Source organism: Ovis aries, chromosome 2 (assembly GCF_016772045.2).
Source record: "Ovis aries strain OAR_USU_Benz2616 breed Rambouillet chromosome 2, ARS-UI_Ramb_v3.0, whole genome shotgun sequence".
Classification (NCBI taxonomy): Eukaryota; Metazoa; Chordata; class Mammalia; order Artiodactyla; family Bovidae; genus Ovis; species Ovis aries.
The window spans coordinates 161,306,784-161,324,948 of NC_056055.1; the positions used below are offsets into that span (position 1 = coordinate 161,306,784).

The window sequence follows — 18,165 nt, forward strand, 5'->3', positions numbered from 1 at the left end:
TGAATAACTTTAGTATTTGTAGTTATATATGTGTCCAAGAGAGATGTAAAGAGCCCTGTATTCAAACATGGGTACTTAATTGCTATCATTTGTTTTTGTACTTAGGGATATAATGAGTCCTATATACTATATAGTACTCCAGGTTAGGGTAAAAGCAGCTTACAATAATTTTATACATGAAATAGAGCTCAGGGGAAAAAAAAGGAAGGGAGAAATAGTTATGATAGAAAAAGTATTAAAAATATTTTTTATTTTTTCTAAAACATAATTATATTTGTTTTTATATAATTAATAATATAAAACTCATAGCAGATATATTTCATTACTTGCCTCCAAAAAGTTGTTGACATCCTCTGTGGCCATCTGTCAAGGTAGTCATTCCTTTGTGTTTGATGAAATTAGAGCAGGATTACACTTCTAATATTCTGTGTTCTTGTCTTCTTGTATTTATTTCCCTGGTCCTGTTAAAAAGGAAATAAGCATAAATTTTGGACAGATAGCCAGTTATTCTACATTTCTTTAGATTTATATTTAAGAACATTTGGAGATTCTTAATGAGAGTTTTAGTCTTACACACAGGATTTGCTAAATATATAACTCCAGGTAAGACAGAGCTATATCAGATGACTCAATCCCCGTATATTTCAGGATAAGAAACTGAAATCCAGACCAGTTAAACAGCTCAACCATTTTTACAATCAACTGGTGGCAGGGCCAACACAAGAAACTAATTCTCATCATTTCAAGTTTAGGGCTCTTTCCTCTAGTTGTCTCCCAGTAGGCAGAACAGAAAACTCTCTGGAAGAGGGAGGAAGATTGAGAATAGTATTATCATGATCAAGCTAAATTTCTCAGCCCTAATAATGAGAGAAAAATCTAGAAAGAAAAAACATCATAGTTAAATAATATTTAGGTTATTAATTCAAGTACAGTATATACTCAATGGATATCTAAGATATTTTAAAATTAAAGTACAATCAGGATTATTTGGTTTAAAATGACCAGTTACCATTTAATTTCTGTTTCATCTAGTTATGATCATTTATTTTTTCTCATCTTTGATACTATAACAATCTATTAACCACAGAGCAAAAGAAGGTCCTTTTATTATCTACAGCCCAATAGACCAATATTTTTAAAAAGAAAATTGGATTTTAGACACTCTTAGTCAAAATCCTTCTAAGATATCCTAGAGCATCCATGATAAAATCCAAAGGATTACATTGCCTTAAATGATTGGGTGCCCTCTGATACTTATCCTAACACACTTCTCCTTGTCGGGCGTCCTACATCCTAGTTGATCTCATTCTTCCTTGAATATGCTAAGCACACTTTCAGTTTAGGTCTTTGACCCTGGTCCTTTATCAGACTGGAACACTTCTCCACATAGCCACATGCCTGTTCCCAATGACTGAAAGATTCTTTTCTCTGACAGCAACACCACACATTTCAAGAATTTACTCAAATGTCACCACCCAGAGAGGTCTTCTTTTATTACTAGCTAAACAACTTTCCCACCCTCCATCACTCACCCCTCTCCCTACTGACCCTCGTTTACTATACCCATACATGCTTCAGTTCCAGGCAGAGTACTTTCTAGATATTATACAACCCAACATACTCCCTAAGGGACCAGATGGGTCTTGGAATTAAGTATTGAGTTTTTATAGGTAATATGGTAAACGTACCATAATTATGCACTCTCTCTCCCAACTCTGAGCACTCAAATAAAATGTCAATATCTTTAAAAGCAAAACATATATTCTAAGTAATATTTATAGAAAGACAACAAATAGTTCTTATCAGTTTTACTACTAAACAAGTTAATATTAGGTCAGATTTTATCTTTATATGAGTTGCAAAAACTTTGTTTCAGAGCTTTTAGATTTTAGAATTGCAGGTAAAGAATTGTGGAATATAATATATATTTATTTCTTTATTGCCTGTCTCCTTTAAGTAATGTAAGCTTACAAGACTAATTTTTTTTTTCCTGCTGTATGCCCAGCGGCTAACAGATAAGTACTCAAAAATATTAGATGAAATGGTAAGTAATCTTCTGTAAAGATTAGTTTTTATTCTTAACATTATAAATAAACCCTATTCTATAATAACAATATTCTTCTCAATTGAAGGAAAAGTTGAAAAAATTATTTTGAAAGACTCTTTAAAATGATTTTTTCTTGTATAGTTCATTGAAAGAAAAAAATATGATAAACAGCATTTAGATAAAACTACAGGAAACAACACCTGAGCTCAACAGAATTCTAGAAATCTAGGTGCTTCTTTGTGTTCCCATTTTCTATTTAACTACTTAATCTATCACTCAACCATCGGTCTTCCATCTATCTACCTTTATCTCTTTGATTAGATGTTTCACCATTCTTGACCCAACACAGTATCTCTAAAATGAGAGGGCAGAACTCAATCTTTAGTAGTTTCACGATTTTACTAACAGTTAAATAACTGAGGCAGTAATCACTCTATCCCAGAAGTTGACTGGATTGTCTCAAAGACATATAATCTTGTTTATCTAACCTACAATTAAAAAACAGAAACTAGTTTTTACTTAAATTTAAGCATGTATGTTTAACTCAAATGAAGTGACACACTTGTCAAATAACCACTTTATGTCACAGATACAGAATACTTAACTTTCGTGTAAGTTTCTGCTTAAGAGTATGCCTAATAATAACAAATATTTATTTAGCATTTACTGTGTGCCAGGTATTATTCTAAGTTCTTACAGTATATTATTAAACTTAAAACACCTGTACTAGCTAGATACCAATATCAACCCCCTCTGGTAGCCTGGATTACTCCTCCCTTTCCCCACCACATGACCATAGGAGGTGCATATATACCTCTCTGCTCTTTGAGTTTGGAACTGGCAACATGCCTTGCTTTGACCAAATGGGGTAACAGCAGACAACACACAAGCAGAGCCTCGAAATATGTATGCTTTAGCAACTTGGTTTCTTCCTTGCTATCTTGCCTTAGTCTCTGAGGAAAAAATGTTTCAGGTAGCTACAGGTCCAAGGAAGATGAGACACGAGGCACAGACCCAGATGCATCTTCCACTTGAACCCACATCTGGTTGAGTCCAGTCTGGATCAGACCTACTCCTCCTACCCACAGATTTCTTAGCAAGAACTAAATGCTTATTGTGGCATGCCAGTGAGATTTTTGTGGTGGTTTGTACTGCAGCGAAAGCTCACTGATAAACTTCCTCTTTATAGACAGCAAAAATGAGAGTCAGAGATCAATTTGTCCAAACTTTCAAAGCCAATAAAGTGGCTGGATATAAAGCCATGCAAGTCTAGTTCAAAGGTCTAGTTCAGAGACTCTTAAGTCTCTATGCTATTTTGCCACTGCATTAAATTTGCTGTATCATGAGATATTAAGCCATTAATTAATATGGCAGTGGGTGACTTGGCACATTAAAATCCATAATTGTAAATTTATCTAATTGTCAGTGCACAAAGATGTCCTGCAGCTTTCAGTACAATATTTCATTTTGAGACATTAATAGATATAAAATAAATGTACTTTCTGAAGTCAGATTAATAAGACTACACACCTCATGATGTAGCTTCTCAAATCACCCTGGCACTAAACAGTGGCTCTCAGTACTGATAGCTCTACTGCATGATTCTACTCTCTGACTTTGGCTGACCTTTTCAGGCATGCATCAGTGATCCAAGCTGAATTTCTATTTTAGTAGCCTGAAATTTGGATGTGTGAGTGGGAGCCCTGATCAATTGCTCTACTCTAGGGAAAGATGAAATCCCCAGAGCTACCCTTATTCCTTTTCTTCCTGTCAAATGCATGATACTTTAGTATCTTCTCAGGCAAATGCCCCCCCCCCTTTTTTTTTGTTAAAGCTTCAGGGGCAAGCAAATTCTAGAGATTTTTATTTTCATTTTATTTTTTTATTTTAAAATTTTTATTTTTACTTTATTTTACTTTACAATACTGTATTGGTTTTCCATTACATTGATACGAATCCACCACGGGTGCACATTCGTTCCCAAACTTGAACCCCGCTCCCACCTCCCTCCCCATAACATCTCTCTGGGTCATCACCGTGCACCAGCCCCAAGCATGCTATATCCTGCGTCAGACAAAGACTGGCGATTCGATTCTTACATGATAGTATACATGTTTCAATGCCATTCTCCGAGATCATCCCACCCTCTCCGTCTCCCTCTGAGTCCAAAAGTCCGTTATATACATCTGTGTCTCTTTTGCTGTCTTGCATACAGGGTCGTCATTGCCATCTTTCTAAATTCCATATATATGTGTTAGTATACTGTATTGGTGTTTTTCTTTCTGGCTTACTTCACTCTGTATAATCGGCTCCAGTTTCATCCATCTCATCAGAACTGATTCAAATGAATTCTTTTTAACGGCTGAGTAATACTCCATTGTGTATATGTACCACAGCTTTCTTATCCATTCATCTGCTGATGGACATCTAGGTTGTTTCCATGTCCTGGCTATTATAAACAGTGCTGCGATGAACATTGGGGTACATGTGTCTCTTTCAATTCTGGTTTCCTTGGTGTGTATGCCCAGCAGTGGGATTGCTGGGTCATAAGGTAGTTCTATTTGCAATTTTTTAAGGAATCTCCACACTGTTCTCCATAGTGGCTGTACTAGTTTGCATTCCCACAAATGCCCTTTTAAAATAAGTTTGCCAAACTGTTTTTCTTGTTGCAACCAAAAGAAATTTAACCAAAATAAAGTTTAAAAATCCATTGTTCTTTTTGTTATAACTTAAAAGTGCAGAGGAAGGGCTTATTAAAAAGACTGAATAAAGCTTGCATTTTGTTTTTATCCTCTTGAAGTAATTTCACAATCATAGTTGTGGATTGTGTGCCTGCTGATACAAGTTAAATAGTCTTCCATAGTTTAAAAACTAGGGCTCGAGTTATAGTTAAATTCTGTTCACCTGTGGTTTTACTTCCTTGAGGAGGTAAGTTACCACGACAGGTTCTGGAGATGGAACTGGAGCTGCCTCTGACTCCCATCTCAAGAGCCCAGTGTGGCTAACCTGCTGTTTAGACTGAAGTGACTCCAGGGATTTTGGACCTGTCAGCAGCAGCTTTTTCCCCATTAGCTCTAAGCCCACTCTCTTCAAGCTCCCTCCTAAGGAGTCCCAGACCCCTTTTGCACTATTGATGAGGCTCCAGATTTAAAAGCTCTGCTGTTTTTAAAGATTAGGAAACAAGCACACAGTTAAGCGACTTTCCTGATGTCATAGAGCTGATAAGAGACAGCTGGGATTTGAATTAAGGAAAATTGTACTGCAAAGAGTCATTTCTTTGCCCTGAAGACCAGAGATGATCCATCCCCTTGAACTGCCTTAACATCTAGACATGGAAGGAGACACCCATCACTCCTGAGAAGTTTTGTGCCCCCGCCCATGCCCCCGCCCCCAATCCCTGGCCCCATAAGAAGCTCCAGAGCAAATCGGGGGTGGCTGAGTCAGAACTCCTCCTGACGTGCTGGGAGTGAACCTCTCTGGGTGTCCCTCAATGTGGAGAAACTTCTCATCTTTAACCTAGATGTTTTATCATCGGTGCTGTATAGATGGAGAAGTCTAGAGGCTACTGCAAAAATAAAACTGAAAATCAGAAGCAGGAGGCTTAAGTCCAAAGCCTGAAAACATCAGAGAACTCCTGAATTCAGGGAACACTGAGCAATAGGAGCTCATCAAATGCCTCCATACCTACACTGAAACCAAGCTCCACCCAAGGACCAACAAGTTCCAGAACAAGACATACCACACAAACTCTCCAGCAACACAGGAACACACCCCTGAGCTTCAATATACAGGCAGCTCAAAGTTACTTCAAAACCTTTGACGTCTCATAACCCATTACTGGTCACTCCACTGCACTCCAGAGAGAAGAAACCCAGCTCCACCCACCAGAACTCCAACACAAGCCTCCCTAACCAGGAATCCTTGACAAGCCACTGATACAACCCCACCCACAGTGAGGAAGCTCCATAATAAAGAGAACTCCACAAATTACCAGAATATAAGAAGGCCACCCGAAACGCAGCAATATAACCAAGATGAAGAGACAGAGAAATACTCAGCAGGTTAAGGAACAGGAGAAATGCCCACCAAACCAAAGAGAGATAGGGAATCTACCTGAGAAAGAAATCCGAATATTGATAGTGAAAATGATCCAAAATCTTGAAATCAAAATGGAATCACAGATAAATAGCTTAGAGACAAGGATTGAGAAGATGCAAGAAAGGTTTAACAAGGACCTAGAAGAAATAAAAAAGAGTCAATATATAATGAATAACGCAATAAATGAGATCAGAAACACTCTGGAGGCAACAAATAGTAGAATAACGGAGGCAGAAGATAGGATTAGTGAAATTGAAGATAGAATGGTAGAAATAAATGAATCAGAGAGGAAAAAAGAAAAACAAATTAAAAGAAATGAGGACAATCTCAGAGACCTCCAGGACAATATGAAACGCTCCAACATTCGAATTATAGGAGTCCCAGAGGAAGAAGACATAAAGAAAGACCATGAGAAAATCCTTGAGGAGATAATAGTTGAAAATTTCCCTAAAATGGGGAAGGAAATAATCACCCAAGTCCAAGAAACACAGAGAGTTCCAAATAGGATAAACCCAAGGCGAAACACCCCAAGACACATATTAATCAAATTAACAAAGATCAAACACAAAGAACAAATGTTAAAAGCAGCAAGGGAAAAACAACAAATAACACACAAGGGGATTCCCATAAGGATAACAGCTGATCTTTCAATAGAAACTCTTCAGGCCAGGAGGGAATGGCAAGACATACTTAAAGTGATGAAAGAAAATAACCTACAGCCCAGATTACTGTACCCAGCAAGGATCTCATTCAAATACGAAGGAGAAATCAAAAGCTTTACAGACAAGCAAAAGCTGAGAGAATTCAGCACCACCAAACCAGCTCTCCAACAAATTCTAAAGGATATTCTCTAGACAGGAAACACAAAAGGGTGTATAAACCCGAACCCAAAACAATAAAGCAAATGGTAACGGGATCATACTTATCAATAATTACCTTAAACGTAAAAGGGTTGAATGCCCCAACCAAAAGGCAAAGACTGGCCGAATGGATACAAAAACAAGACCCCTCTATATGCTGCTTACAAGAGACCCACCTCAAAACAAGGGACACATACGGACTGAAAGTGAAGGGCTGGAAAAAGATATTCCACGCAAATAGAGACCAAAAGAAAGCAGGGTGGCAATACTCATATCTGATAAAATAGACTTTAAAACACAGGCTGTGAAAAGAGACAAAGAAGGCCACTACATAATGATCAAAGGATCAATCCAAGAAGAAGATATAACAATTATAAATATATATGCACCCAATATAGGACCACCGCAATATGTAAGACAAATGCTAACAAGTATGAAAGGGGAAATTAACAATAACACAATAATAGTGGGAGAATTTAATACCCCACTCACACCTATGGACAGATCAACTAAACCGAAAATTAACAAAGAAACACAAACTTCAAATGATACATTAGATCAGTTAGACCTAATTGATATCTATAGGACATTTCACCCCAAAACAATGAATTTCACCTTTTTCTCAAGTGCTCATGGAACCTTCTCCAGGATAGATCACATCCTGGGCCATAAATCTAAACTTGATAAATTCAAAAAAACCGAAATCATTCCAAGCATCTTTTCTGACCATAATGCATTAAGATTAGATCTCAATTACAGGAGAAAAACTATTAAAAATTCCAACATATGGAGGTTGAACAACACACTTCTGAATAACCAACAAATCACAGAAGAAATCAAAACAGAAATCAAAATATGCATAGAAACTAATGAAAATGAAAGCACAACAACCCCAAACCTGTGGGACACTATAAAAGCAGTGCTAAGAGGAAAGTTCATAGCAATACAGGCATACCTCAAGAAACAAGAGAAAAGTCAAATAAATAACCTAACTCTACACCTAAAGCAACTAGAAAAGGAAGAACTGGAGAACCCCAGAGTTAGTAGAATGAAAGAAATCTTAAAAATTAGGGCAGAAATAAATGCAAAAGAAACAAAAGAGGCCATAGCAAAAATCAACAAAGCCAAAAGCTGGTTCTAGGAAAGGATAAATAAAATTGACAAACCATTAGCCAGACTCATCAAGAAGCAAAGAGAGAAAAATCAAATCAATAAAATTAGAAATGAAAATTGAAAGACCACAACAGAACAGAAATACAAAGGATCATAAGAGACTACTATCAGCAATTATATGCCAATAAAATGGACAATGTGGAAGAAATGGACAAATTCTTAGTAAAGTACAACTTTCCAAAATTGAACCAGGAAGAAATAGAAAATCTTAACAGACCCATCACAAGCACGGAAATTGAAACTGTAATCAGAAATCTTCTAGCAAACAAAAGCCCAGGTCCAGACGGCTTCACAGCTGAATTCTACCAAAAGTTTCGAGAAGAGCTAACACCTATCCTACTCAAACTCTTCCAGAAAATTGCAGACGAAGGTAAACTTCCAAACTCATTCTATGAGGTCACCATCACCCTAACACCAAAACCTGACAAAGATACTACAAAAAAAGAAAACTACAGGCCCATATCACTGATGAACATAGATGCAAAAATCCTCAACAAAATTCTAGCAATCAGAATCCAACAACACATTAAAAAGATCATACACCATGACCAAGTGGGCTTTATCCCAGGGATGCAAGGATTCTTCAATATCCACAAATCAATCAGTGTAATTCACCACATTAACAAATTGAAATAAAAGCCATATGATTATCTCAATAGATGCAGAGAAGGCCTTTGACAAAATTCAACATCCATTTATGATAAAAACTCTCCAGAAAGCAGGAATAGAAGGAACATACCTCAACATAATAAAAGCTATCTATGACAAACCCACAGCAAACATTATCCTCAATGGTGAAAAATTGAAAGCATTTCCCCGAAAGTCAGGAACAAGACAAGGGTGCCCACTTTCACCGCTACTATTCAACATAGTTCTGGAAGTTTTGGCCACAGCAGTCAGAGCAGAAAAAGAAATAAAAGGAATCCAAATTGGAAAGGAAGAAGTAAAACTCTCACTGTTTGCAGATGACATGATCCTCTACATAGAAAACCCTAAAGACTCCACCAGAAAATTACTAGAGCTCATCAATGAATATAGTAAAGTTGCAGGATATAAAATCAACACTCAGAAATCCCTTCCATTCCTATACACTAATAATGAGAAAGTAGAAAAAGAAATTAAGGAAACAATTCCATTCACCATTGCAATGAAAAGAATAAAATACTTAGGAATATATCTACCTAAAGAAACTAAAGACCTATATATAGAAAACTATAAAACACTGATGAAAGAAATCAAAGAGGACACTAACAGATGGAGAAATATACCATGTTCATGGATTAGAAGAATCAATATAGTGAAAATGAGTATACTACCCAAAGCAATTTACAAATTCAATGCAATCCTTATCAAGCTTCCAGCGATATTTTTCACAGAACTAGAACAAATAATTTCAAGATTTGTATGGAAATACAAAAAAACTCAAATAGCCAAAGCAATCTTGAGAAAGAAGAATGGAACTGGAGGAATCAACTTGCCTGACTTCAGGCTCTACTACAAAGCCACAGTCATCAAGACAGTATGGTACTGGCACAAAGACAGACATATAGATCAATGGAACAAAATAGAAAGCCCAGAGATAAATCCACACACATATGGACACCTTATCTTTGACAAAGGAGGCAAGAATATACAATGGAGTAAAGACAATCTCTTTAACAAGTGGTGCTGGGAAAACTGGTCAACCACTTGTAAAAGAATGAAACTAGATCACTTTCTAACACCACACACAAAAATAAACTCAAAATGGATGAAAGATCTAAATGTAAGATCAGAAACTATAAAACTCCTAGAGGAGAACATAGGCAAAACACTCTCTGACATAAATCACAGCAGGATCCTCTATGATCCACCTTCCAGAATTCTGGAAATAAAAGCAAAAATAAACAAATGGGATCTAATTAAAATTAAAAGCTTCTGCACAACACAGGAAACTATAAGCAAGGTGAAAAGACAGCCTTCTGAATGGGAGAAAATAATAGCAAATGAAGAAACTGACAAACAACTAATCTCAAAAATATACAAGCAACTCCTGCAGCTCAATTCCAGAAAATAAACGACCCAATCAAAAAATGGGCCAAAGAACTAAATAGACATTTCTCCAAAGAAGACATACGGATGGCTAACAAACACATGAAAAAGATGCTCAACATCACTCATTATTAGAGAAATGCAAATCAAAACCACAATGAGGTACCACTTCACACCAGTCAGAACGTCTGCGATCCAAAAATCTGCAAGCAATAAATGCTGGAGAGGGTGTGGAGAAAGGGAACCCTCCTACACTGTTGGTGGAAATGCAAACTAGTACAGCCACTATGGAGAACAGTGTGGAGATTCCTTAAAAAATTGCAAATAGAACTGCCTTATGACCCAGCAATCCCACTGCTGGGCATACACACCGAGGAAACCAGAACTGAAAGAGACACATGTACCCCAACGTTCACTGCAGCACTGTTTATAATAGCCAGGACATGGAAACAACCTAGATGTCCATCAGCAGATGAATGGATAAGAAAGCTGTTGTACATATACACAATGGAGTATTACTCAGCCGTTAAAAAATTCATTTGAATCAGTTCTGATGAGATGGATGAAACTGGAGCCGATTATACAGAGTGAAGTAAGCCAGAAAGAAAAACACCAATACAGTATACTAACACATATATATGGAATTTAGAAACATGGCAATGACGACCCTGTATGCAAGACAGCAAAAGAGACACAGATGTATATAACGGACTTTTGGACTCAGAGGGAGACGGAGAGGGTGGGATGATCTCGGAGAATGGCACTGAAACATGTATACTATCATGTAAGAATCGAATCGCCAGTCTATGTCTGATGCAGGAAACAGCACACTTGGGGCTAGTGCACGGTGATGACCCAGAGAGATGTTATGGGGAGGGAGGTGGGAAGGGGGTTCATGTTTGGGAACGCATGTACACCCGTGGTGGATTCATGTCAATGTATGGCAAAAAACAAACAAACAAACAAACAACAACAAAAAAACCTAGGGCTCATGGACCCTAAAGGATCTGTGGATAGATCTACATTTTATTAAAAATGCAAAAGTAGATTTCCTTTGGAAAACTACATATTTTCTGTATTTAAATACATTTTGATTATAATGTATTTAATGAGCTTTCTATATTCCTTTTGATAATTAAAGGCAAATTAACATATGGGATTATTTTTGATTCACTCAAATTATTTATGAGACTCAAATCTATTCCAGATATTGTTTTAGATACTTAAGATACAACAGGGATGAAACAAAGTCTCTGCCCTCATAAAGGAATAAGAAAGAATATGAGAGATATAATTTTAATATTTCACAGAACTACTAGTAATGAATTTGATACATCTATAGAGTAAGGAGATGAGAGTAGCTTAAAAGTGTGGAAGTATAAAGGTAAAATGCCTGTGAAAGTTTATCAGCGATCTTTAATCTACATCTAATATTCAAAGCAAATACATCATCATATATAGGAAATTCTGCAAGATATCATATGTATGAGTAAACAATAGAGTACAACCAAAAACACAAAGGCAATGTTATACACTTTTTACTTTACCGGTGATTTCATATTGACCACCACAATGGAGCCTCTCAATACTTCTTACAGAGGAGCAGGAAAGAAAATGGAGCCTCAGAAGGTTGAGAAACTTCAGAACTTTGTGAGTGGTAGAACCAACCATGGGCTTCCCTGGTGGCTCATACAGTAAAGAATCTGCCTGCAAAACAGGAGATCTGGGTTCAATCCTTGGGTTGGGAAGATCCTTTGGAGAAGGGAATGCATACCTACTCCAGTATTCTTGCCTGGAAAAACCCATGGACAGAGGAGCCTGGTGGGCTACAGTCCATGGGGTCACAAAGACTCAGACATGACTGAGTGACTCAGCTTTGCACACATCACAGAACCAAGCAGGAGGGGCATCTCTGGTGGTTTGGTGGTAACAAATCCGTCTGTCTATGCAGGAGACACAGGTTCAATCCCTGGGTCAGCGAGATCCCCTGGAGATGAGAACAGCAACCCACTCCAGTATTCTTGCCTGGAAAATCTCTTGCACAGAGAAGCCTGGTGGGCTATCGTCCATGGGGTCACAAAGGAGCTAGATGTGACTTAGTGACTAAACAACAAGAAGCAACTACAGCCTGGTTTCCAAGTTTCCTAGCTTTTGTTTCCATTATTGATGTTTCTGAACTATGGTGTTGGGGAAGACTCTTGAGAGTCCCTTGGACTGCAAGGAGATCCAACCAGTCCATCCTAAAGTAAATCAGTCCTGAATATTCATTGGAAGGACTGATGCTGAAGCTCCAATACTTTGGCCACCTGATGTGAAGAACCGACTCAATGGAAAAGACCCCGATGCTGGGAAAGATTGAAGGCGGGATGAGAAGGAGACAACAGAGGATGAAATGGTTGGATGGTATCACCGAAGTGATGGACATGAGTTTGAGTAGGCTCCAGGAGACAGACAGGGAAGCCTGGCGTGCTGCAGTCCATGGGGTCGCAAAGAGTCGGATGAGACTGAGCAACTAAACTGAACATCATCTTAACAAAAGACAATTAGTTTCACAGTGGGCAGTGTTGACATTTCCTTTTATTTACTTTTGTGAGGTACTTGTAAAGTGGGACCGGATGGAAAAGAAATGCAAAAAAGCAAAATGGCTGTCTGGGGAGGCCTTACAAACAGCTGTGAAAAGAGAAGCGAAAACCAAAGGAGAAAGGGAAAGATATAAACATCTGAATGCAGAATTCCAGAGAATACCAAGAAGAGATAAGAAAGCCTTCTTCAGCAATCAATGCAAAGAAATAGAGGAAAACAACAGAATGGGAAAGACTAGAGATCTCTTCAAGAAAATTAGAGATACCAAGGGAACATTTTATGCAAAGATGGGCTCAATAAAGGACAGAAATGGTATGGACCTAACAGAAGCAGAAAATATTTGGAAGAGGTGGCAAGAATACACAGAAGAACTGTGCAAAAAGATCTTCACGACCCAGATAATCACGATGGTGTGATCACTCATCTAGAGCCAGACATCCTGGAATGTGAAGTCAAGAGGGCCTTAGGAAGCATCACTACGAACAAAGCTAGTGGATGGCATTCCAGTTGAGCTATTTCAAATCCTGAAAGATGGTGCTGTGAAAGTGCTGCACTCAATATGCCAGCAAATTTGGAAAACTCAGCAGTGGCCACAGGACTGGAAAAGGTCAGTTTTCATTCCAATCCCAAAGAAAGGCAATGCCAAAGAATGCTCAAACTACTGCACAATTGCACTCATCTCACAAGCTAGTAAACTAATGCTCAAAATTCTCCAAGCCAGGCTTTAGCAATACATGAACCGTGAACTTCCTGATGTTCAAGCTGGTTTTAGTAAAGGCAGAGGAACCAGAGATCAAATTGCCAACATCCACTGGATCATGGAAAAAGCAAGAGAGTTCCAGAAAAACATCTATTTCTGCTTTATTGACTATGACAAAGCTTTTGACTCTGTGGATCACAATAAACTGTGGAAAATTCTGAGAGAGATGGGAATACCAAACCACCTGACCTACCTCTTGAGAAACCTATATGCAGGTCAGGAAGCAACACTTAGAACTGGACATGGAACAACAGACTGGTGCCAAACAGGAAAAGGAGTACATCAAGGCTGTACATTGTCACCCTGCTTATTTAACTTATATGCAGAGTACATCATGAAAAATGCTGGACTGGAAGAAACACAAGCTGGAATCAAGATTGCCAGGAGAAATATCAATAACCTCAGATATGCAGATGACACCATCCTTATGGCAGAAAGTGAAGAGGAACTAAAAAGCCTCTTGATGAAAGTGAAAGAGGAGAGTGAAAAAGTTGGCTTAAAGCTCAACATTCAGAAAACAAAGATCATGGCATCCAGTCCCATCACTTCATGGCAAATAGATGGGGAAACAGTGGAAACAGTGTCAGACTTTATTTTGGGGGGCTCCAAAATCACTGCAGATGGTGACTACAGCCATGAAATTAAAAGACGCTTACTCCTTGGAAGGAAAGTTATGACCAACCTAGATAGCATATTCAAAAGCAGAGACATTACTTTGCCAGCAAAGGTCCATCTAGTCAAGGCTATGGTTTTTCCAGTGGTAATGTATGGATGTGAGAGCTGGACTGTGAAGAAGGCTAAGCACTGAAGAATTGATGCTTTTGAACTGTGGTGTTGGAGAAGACTCTTGAGAGTCCCTTGGACTGCAAGGAGATCCAACCAGTCCATTCTAAAGGAGATCAGTCCTGGGTATTCTTTAGGAAGGAATGATGCTAAAGCTGTAACTCCAGTACTTTGGCCACCTCGTGCCAAGAGTTGACTCATTGGAAAAGACTCTGATGCTGGGAGGGATTGGGGGCAGGAGGAGAAGGGGACGACAGAGGATGTGATGGCTGGATGGCATCACTGACTCGATGGACGTGAATCTGAGTGAACTCCAGGAGTTGGTGATAGACAGAGAGGCCTGGCGTGCTGAGATTCATGGGGTTGCAAAGAGTCGGACACAACTGAGTGACTGAACTGAACTGAATTGTGAAGTGGGACAAAGAAGCAACATTATTGGGGTCACACAGAAGCTGCTGGGAACAAGTGAAACATCTTTTGTCATCAGGCATAAGCTCAAATCACTTTGGTACAGCCTGAGAGAATTGGTAGTAGAGGAATTTGACAATGTAATACTAGAGCTGATTTTCTTTACCAGTAGATTTAACATAGAGCAGAGGCTGGCAAATTTCAGCCAGTGAGCAAATCTGGTTTGCCACCTATTTTTCTATGCCCCCATGCCCCACCCCCAATCAAGAATAGTATTTATATTTTAAACATTTCAAAAAGCATCACTACAATAAAAATTCACAACACCTGAAAATTATATGGAATTTAAATTTCAGTGTCCATAAATAAAGCAGAAACAAAGTGCTCATTTATTCATGTATCAGCTGTCACTGCTTTCAAAATGCCCCAATAGCAGTTGAGGACGTGCTGCTCAGCCAAGTCTATAATGTTTACTATCTGGCCTTTAACAGAGTTTGCTGATCCCTAATCTAGAAGGTCACATAATTTTCCATGAAGATCATAATTTTAGAGGCAGTAATAACATGTTTACAACTTTAAGAAATTAATAACTGTATAGTTATTGGAATTAATGGAATGATGAGAGCACCTGAAACATATGAGTCAATAACTATACTAGGGACCTGAGAAGCATGCTTGTATCTTAGCCACTCTGGCAGCTGATCACTTGGATGACCTCCTTTGCCCCATGCTGTTTGTGATTATTATAGAGGTTTAAATTGTTTAACTACTAGTCCTACATTTTCAAATTTGCTGTCTCATAGATTGTTGGTTTAAGACAGCAAGCACAAAGAAACTTCTGGTGACATACAATCAATGAGTAAAAACAGTGTGGAAACAGTGACAGATTTTATTTTCTTGGGCTCTAAAATCACTGCGGATACTGACTGCAGCCATGCAGTTAAGAGACGCTTGCTTCTTGGAAGAAAAGCTATGACAAACTTAGACAGTGTATTGAAAAAGCAGGGATAACACTTTGCTGACAAATTTCCATATAGTTAAAGTTACGGTTTCTATAGTGGTCATGTATGGATGTGAAAGCTGGCCCAGAACGAACGCTGAGCACCGAAGAATTGATGCTTTTTAACTGTGGTGTTAGAGAAGACTCTTGAGAGACCCATGGACTACAAGGAGATCAAACCAGTCAATCTGAAAAGAAATCAATGTTGAATATTCACTGGAAGGACTGATGCTGAAGCTGAAGCTCCAACACTTTGGCCACCTGATGTGAAGAGCCAACTCATCGGAAAAAGGCCCCCATTCAGGGAAAGACTGAGGGAAGGAGGGGAAGGGGGCGACGGAAGATGAATGGTTGGATGGCATCACAGATGTAATGGATATGAATCTGAGCAAACTCTTGAGAGATAGTGAAGGACAAGGAAACCGGGTGTGCTGCAGACCACAGGGTCGCAAAGAGCTGGATACAACTTAGTGATTGAACAATAACAACAACAACAACAATTACTGAGGGAGCTTTCCTGGTGGCTCAGTGGTAAAGAACCTGCCTGCCAATGCAGGAGATGCAGATTTGATTCCTGGGTGAGGAAGATCCCCTAGGATAGCAATCCACTCCAGTATCCTTGTCTGGAAAACCACATGGACAGAAGAAGCCAGGCGGGCTACAGTCCATGTGGTCATAAAAGGGTCAGACATGACTTAGGAAGTAAACAACAACAATGACAACAATTAATGAGGAACATAAAAATTCTATGAATCCTGTCAGTCAGTAAGTTCAGTTGCTCAGTTGGGTCCGACTCTTTGCGACCCCATGAATTGCAGCATGCCAGGCCTCCCTGTCCATCACCAACTCCCGGAGTTTACTCGAACTCACATTTGTTGAATTGGTGATGCCATCTAACATTCTCTCCTCTGTTGTTCCCCTCTCCTCCCACCTTCAATCTTTCTCAGCATCAGGGTCTTCTCCAATGAGTCAGTTCTTTGCATCGGGTGGCCAGAGTATTGGAGTTTCAGTTCAGCATCAGTCCTTCCAAAGGATTTCAGGACTGATTTCCTTTAGGATGGACTGGTTGGATCTCCTCGCAGTCCAAGGGACTCTCAAGAGTCTTCTCCAACACCACAGTTCAAAAGCATCAATTCTTCAGTGCTCAGCTTTCTTTATAGTCCAACTCTCACATCCATACATGACTACTGGAAAAACCATAACTTTGACTAGATGACCTTTGTTGGCAAAGTAATGTCTCTGCTTTTTAATATGTAGTCTAGGTTGGTCATCGCTTTTCTTCCAAGGAGGAAGGATCTTTTACTTTCATGGCTTCAGTCAACATCTGGAGTGATTCTGGAGCTCAAGAAAATAAAGTCTCTCACTGTATCCATTATTTTCCCATCTATTTGCCATGAAGTGATGGGACCGGATGCCATGATGTGTGTTGTCTGAATGTCGAGTTTTAAGCCAACTTTTTCACTCTCCTATTTCACTTTCACCAAGAGGCTCTTTATTTCTTCTTTGCTTCCTGCCGTAAGAGTGGTTTCATCTGCATATCTCTGTTTACTGATATTTCTCCCAGCAATCTTTATTCCAGCTTCTGCTTCTTCCAGCCCAGCGTTTCTCATGATGTACTCTGCATAGAAGTTAAATAAGCAGGGTGACAATATACAGCCTTGGCGTACTCCTTTTCCTATTTGGTACCAGTCTGTTGTTCCATGTCCAGTTCTAATTGTTGCTTCCTGACCTGCATACGGATTTCTCAAGATGCTGGTCAGATGATCTGGTATTCCCATCTCTTAAAGAATTTTTCAGTTTCTTGTAATCCACACAGTCAAAGGAGTTGGCATACTCAATCAGAAGCAGATGTTTTTCTGGAACTCTCTTGCTTTTTCAATGATCCAATGAATATTGATAATTTGATCTCTGGTTCCTCTGCCTGTTCTAAATCCAGCTTGAACATCGGAGAGTTCACGGTTCACATATGTTGAGCCTGGCTTGGAGAATTTTGAGCATGACTTGGCTAGCGTGTGAGATGAAGGCAACTGTGCAGTAGCTTGAGCATTCTTTGGCATTGTCTTTCTTTGGGACTGGAATGAAAACTGACCTTTTCCAGTTCTGTGGCCACTGCTGAGTTTTCCGATTTGCTAGCATATTGAGTGCAGAACTTCACAGCATCAGCTTTTAGGATTTGAAGTAGTTCAACTGGCATTCCATCACCTCCACTAGCTTTGCTCATAGTAATGCTTCCTAAGGCCCACTTGACTTCGCATTCCAGGATGTTTTGCTCTAGGTGAGTAATCACACTATCATGATTATCTGGGTAGTGAAAATCTTTTTTGTATAGTTCTTTTGTGTATTCTTGCCACCTCTTCTTAATATCTTTTGACTGTTAGGTCCATATCATTTCTGTCCTTTATTGTGCGCATCTCTGCATGAA

At 38.9% G+C, this 18,165-nt stretch overlaps 1 protein-coding gene across 49 annotated transcripts in view; it reads right to left on the minus strand.

Annotated features, from left to right (window-relative positions):
• Positions 1-18,165, minus strand: part of MBD5 (methyl-CpG binding domain protein 5) — a 479,551-nt gene that overhangs the window by 254,036 nt on the left and 207,350 nt on the right. For 43 of the 49 annotated variants that reach the window (XR_009599347.1, XR_009599348.1, XM_060410010.1 and 40 more), the window contains one exon: positions 331-461. The gene's annotated coding sequence lies outside the window, so the exon portion shown is untranslated. Of the gene's footprint in view, positions 1-330; positions 462-11,756; positions 11,917-18,165 lie in introns of all 49 variants that reach the window. The other 6 variants (XM_060410007.1, XM_060410014.1, XM_060410022.1 and 3 more) reach the window with 1 other exon arrangement.